The sequence below is a fragment of the Cyprinus carpio genome, unplaced genomic scaffold, assembly GCF_018340385.1.
Source record: "Cyprinus carpio isolate SPL01 unplaced genomic scaffold, ASM1834038v1 S000006221, whole genome shotgun sequence".
In the NCBI taxonomy this organism is placed as follows: Eukaryota; Metazoa; Chordata; class Actinopteri; order Cypriniformes; family Cyprinidae; genus Cyprinus; species Cyprinus carpio.
The window spans coordinates 1-5,987 of NW_024878905.1; the positions used below are offsets into that span (position 1 = coordinate 1).

Here is a 5,987-nt window from a genome sequence, read left to right on the forward strand (position 1 = left end):
TAAAGTGGAAAAAACTAGCACTCAAAACTAAGAGGACTCACCATTGAAACACACAAATGGGAGAACAGTGCTGCAGCTCTCATCATACCAGCTTATTCCATTAAAACTCCTCACACACTCCCCATCACCACTCGGTTCTCCTGGATTCCACATACTGTCCTGGGAGATTGTGCTGTCTCCCATAGACCAGACCCAGCGTCCCACCCCCACAGCACGGAGACCTATCCATACTGAACCATTGTATCCAGGATCCACTGTAGTTACCAGCCTTCTCCACGTCACTTTCATGGTCATAACAACTGCCAAATCAGTGAATTTCTCGCTCTGCAGTACCTCTGAGCATCAAGCCATGTCATACTTTGGTTCATAAACTGGTACATTGGTACTGAAGGCCTAGGCACTTTAGGAGGAAAATAAAAAGATTGTAAAGATCATAGATGCTTAGAGATATAAATATCATAGAGATATAGTCACGATTAAAGTCTTTAAAACAAAATCATATTGCCCTCTAAAAACAAATTGCATTAACTTTTTGAAAGCAATTTATAAGCGAAAGCCAATGAAAATTATATATGAAAATATGTAAAGGTAACAGACTGAATATAGTAGACCGAAAAAATATGTAGAACCAATACACATCTCATGGCAACTCTTAACTATTTCACCCTTTTTGGCAAACTGGTAGCGACTTGTCCATGCTTTCATTCACAATATGCCTTCTGTTCATTTTCATATACTTTTGTATAATAAAATGGTACAATTCATATATAAAATAGCCAACTCAGAAAATAGTTACGTTTTTCTCACGATATAAGATTGTTTGAACTCCAGTCACAGCTTTGTTGATTTTAAAACAAACGGTATTTGCTCACATTCTCTAAGCTAATTTTTAGTGTTTTTGATAGTTATCAGCATATTGTTGTGCTGGTAATCACAATCACTGTTAAATACAGTGATGAATAAATTAAATGGCAAGAACAGAACACTGGAGAAATAATAAGGCATTCTGTCTAACATGATCTAATTTGTTAGATGCTCACTTCCATGGCAGATAAAAGGACTCTGAAGATCACAGCTGTATTGAGCCCATCTGCCAGAATTGGTTTTCGACATGCCCACACAGTCACCAGATCCTGAACTCATGGATGGTTGACCTGCTGCCCAGTGTCTGAAGAAGAGGATCCATTTATCAGACCATTCCCAAGAGTCCAGGAACAGACCAATCCAGATGTAATATCCAGATAAAAGAATCTGATTTATCTGGTTATTTTGCACAGAGTTGCGAATAGTGGGCAGGTCTGTGTAATGCTGTCTGCAGAAGCTCTGAGCATCACTCCAGGTTTTAGCAGATCTTATTAGGTATGCAGTATTTCCTGTTGAGAGATGCAAAGAAAAAAAAATTCAGTTTGAAGCTCTTCTTTCCCAGTTTAAACTGTGCATTCATTATTTTACTAGAACTCACCTGTATAGCATGTAAAATACCGTAAATGGTTGCATGGCATATCATACCAAGACCCAGAATAAGACGATACACAATATGCACCCTGATCTGGCTGTCCTGAAGCCCAGTTATAGTACTGAGAAGTTGTGTTTTCTCCATTAGACCAACCCCAGCGTTTCTGTGTCCCCCTCTTCAGTCCAATCCACACTGATCCACTGTATCCAGCATCCACTATATTCACCAGCCTGTTCACATCACTCATGCTGTCTACAGTAGCCAGATCAGTGTACTTCGATCTGCAGTAACTCTGAGCCTCTGGCCACGACATGCTCACATTTATATAGTAGTACGGACGAGAAAGAGCAGAACTGCTCCAGAGGAGCCCTGTGAAAATCAACCTGTTAAATCATCTATATGTGAACACATCATGATTAAAAACAGATTACAAGCTAGATGAGTAAAGTTTGTAAGCAAACTTTAAGTTGGCTTGAAAAAGCCTAGCCAGAAAGTTTGAAAGTAGTTTTAAAAGCTTGCAGTCTGAAAAGTTTCAGTTTGAAGTAGTCTGAAAGTCAAAATAGATTTTAAAATAGATTATAAAGTTAGAATGTTTTCCGCGGCAATACAGTCTATGAGAAAAATAGATAAGTATTAAACATTTTGTTAGGGGTACCTGCTGTGGTTTGCTAGGTGGTTTCTAGCATTACTAGCATGTTTCTAGCATGTAGCTAGCATGATTAGCAAGTTACTAGCATGTTTCTAGCAGGTAGCGTGTTACTAGCATTTTATTAGCATAAGTGCCATGCTGCAAACATGTTGCTAGCATGATTCTAGCATGATAAGCATGTTATTAGCATTTTGTTGGTATGAATAGCACCGTTAGTAGCATGTTTCTGACATGATTAGCGTATTTACTAGCATGTTGGTAGCATGATTAGCATTTGTTACAAGCATGATTCTAACAGGATTAACATGTTACTAGTATAATGGTAGCACGTTTTCTAGCATTATTAGCAGTTACTAGCATGTTGTTAACAATATTCTATAATGATTAGCAAGTAACTAGCATGTTGTTAACATGATAAGCAAGTAACTAGCATGTTGTTAACATGATTAGCAAGTTAATAGCATGTTACTATCATGTTATCATAGTTAACTTTTACTAACATGGTATTAGCATGAGTAGCAAGTTACTATAAGTGTCCAGCATGAGTAGCAAGTGTTTCTAGCAGGGTTTAACAAGTTAACTAGCATGTTGTTAGCATGATTAACAAGTTACTAGCATGTTGTTAGCATGTTTTAAAAGCATGGTTAGCAAGTTATTAACATGTCTGTTAACATAATTAACAAATCACTAGCATGTTGCTAGCAAGATTCTAGCATGATAAGGCATGTTACTAGCATAATTGCATGGATTAGCACGTTACTAGCATGGTGTTAGCCTGTTTGCATGATTAGCAAAGTTACTACACGTTTCTAGCATTGATATTAGCATGTTACTAGCATGTTGTTTATCATGTTTCTAGCCGCGATTAGCAGAGTTACTAGCATGTGTTATCATATTTCTTATGCTATTCCACCTAAAACCAGTTGATTTACTAAAAAAAAATGCTTAAAAAGCACTTTAAAAACCAGCTTGGGAGACCAATCAAAGCCAGTCAATCAGCTTAGGAGGGTTTAGCGGTTTGTTTTTTTTTTTTTTCAGCAGGGAGTTGTTAAGCTTTGCTATAGCAGTGGGCCGGGTGCACAAGATGGCGTGGGTGAGGCTTTGGTGACAGCTGAGTGCATCCTTCCGGTCTTCCAGGGCCCACATTTTACTTTAAGGGGAAACTTACATACGAACTTGGCTAGATGGATATAATGAATGTTTTTCAGATTAAAAAACGGCGGATAGTGGTATATCAAAGACATGAGAAAATCCTCCTACATTGTTGTGTACCTCTGTGTTGGAAATTCATCAAGATACATTGCGAAGATGCTTTATTCTTCTTCTGTTGATTATGCGGTTCAGCATCAGCGGTTGAAAATCAGTCCACAGGGATCTTTTCATTCAAACACAAAACCACTCAAATGTGCAATGAGGCTACTTTACATTTTCGGCGAGAGCTGATTTCGTTCTGCCTGTTATCTATAAGTTCATAAGGTTTCCGACTGTCAAGCGAGACAGAGATTTCTGATAAAGCATGTATGTTTTTATTAACTTTACTTGATAACATAATTTATAACTGTAACTGTACAATTTAATGTAATGTAATTATAGGTAGGTTTGCATTAATAAAAAAGATTGGTGTTTGCATTCATGTGTGTGTTTTTATCAATGTTTATCTGTTATGTAAAGATCTGCATTCTGCAGCATAAATCATTATCTGTCTATAGCAAGCGCATTTTTCTTTGCATTAATTATCAGATAAAACAAATAGAAAAAATATTCATGTATTAGGCTAGATTGTACCATTTTTACTATGGAAGCAGATGAGTCTCAAATATAATTCACATAAAAAACCACGATTCACACATCGCGTAGACAATTTCACATGCATGAAACCTAATTCACGTACACACAAAAAAAAATTTCGTGCGTGAAAAAAAATATATTCACAAAAAGCAATTCACATGCACAAAATAAAATTATATATTCATAAAATACATTTCCACAAATGCAAAACACAATTCGTAGATATACAACTGTGCACAAAAACCTTTGAATGTTTAAAATATGCGAGTGTCGAATGTACAAATCGTCATTTAACTACGAATCCACTCAGATTTGTGTGTGTGTGTTTTTGAGACTTTCCTGGCAGAGCTCTCTTCCCACGTGGGTCTGTTGTACTATTTGGCCAATCAGATGCAGAGCTTACCATTCAACCAATCATATCATAAGCCACTGAGAGTGCATTCAAGGAGTAGTTTTGCACATGTTCAGATTGAAGTCACAATAATGGCAGAAGCTTCCTTTGTTTGTTGAGTCTGCGCGTCCAGAAACGCGGAAGTGCCTTAAAAATCGCTAAAAATGGGCTTCACCTGTCTGAATGTGAGTTCCAATTGGGTCACTGTGTCCATTTCTTTTACTGTCTATGGGATTACTGATGTAAAGGCTGCGTAATTTCGTTCTAATTAATCCATATTGCGCAAAAGGTGCGCAGAATCGTGCTCCTTGAATGCACTCTCAGTGGCTTATGATTATGATTGGTTGAATGGTAGCTAGCATCTGATTGGCTTAAAAAAGAGTACGACAGACCGTGGGAAGAAAACTCTGCCAGAAAGTCTCAAAAACACACACCACACAAATCGAGTGGATTCGGAGATAAATGACGATTTTTGACCCACATTCAGGGACTTTCGGACTATTTTAAACATTCAAGGGCACGTGGCCACAGTTGTATATACTACGGTAATGTGTTTTGCATTTGTGAAATGTATTTTTATGAATGCTAATAATTTTATTTTGCGCATGTGAATTGCTTTTTGTGAATATATTTTTTTTTCACGCATTATGGAATATTTTTTTGTGTGTGGACGTGAATTAGGTTTCATGCATGTGAAAATGTCTATGCATGTGTGAATCGTGTTTTTGGCAAGTGAATTATATTTGAGACTAATCTGCTTCCATACTCACAAGGTAAATATTTCATTTAAAAAAAAAAAAAAAATCAATGTAATACAAACATTTTCGAGAAATAAGTAATTTGTACATTTACATAACTGGTAAGGGAAAAAGACATTATGCAGCTGTGTGTGTACACAATGATGAGTTCAACTTTCATTTCTCGTGAACATTAGTGTATTTAATTCATTCACAGGACCCAAAACATAGGCTACGTAAAGTTTCAAATGCACTGGCTCAGTTAACATTTTATAGTATAGTAATAATAGCAGTGTAGATCTTATTTTCATTTGAGTGAGTGATATTATAAATCTGTAAACATAGAGGTAAATGACCACACCAATCTGACAGCAGAAGCAGCAACAAACAGACTCCGTCCAGATGACTGCTCACACAGATCCTCTCTGCTGGATTCTGATAAAAAGATGATTAAACATATGTTTTCTGTGTCAACAGATCTGCATGGAAGTGAATGAGGTACACATCGTTAGGCAGCATGACACACTCTCACTGTCTGGAAGTTTCTCGGTCTAGTGTGATTTAATCTGCTGGAACATACAGGATAGAAGGCAGATACTTTCATCCAGAGTGACTTACAAGTTATGCAAGCTACACTATAGAATACATATGACCAGTTTATGCATTCCCTGGGAATCAAACCCATAACCTTGGTGTGGTTGGTGCATGCTCTACTGTTTGAGCTACAGGATTAAAGAGTTGCAGTACTGTAATTATTATTGGTTAATATTGGCAAATATTTGGAAAAAGTGCACAGACTCAGAGTGTAGAAACCAACCTTAAAAAAAAAATTATATATATATATATACTATATATATATATATATATATATATAATATATAGTATATATATATATATACACAAATAAAAAACAAAGAATATTCTACAAGGGTGGTATATGCTGATTTTTGTGATGACAAGATGTCA

General features: G+C 36.4%; 1 pseudogene; it reads right to left on the minus strand.

Moving 5' to 3' along the window:
- Positions 1–41: 41 nt before the first annotated feature.
- On the minus strand, positions 42–3,406 carry LOC109087079 (annotated as a pseudogene).
- Positions 3,407–5,987: the final 2,581 nt, after the last annotated feature.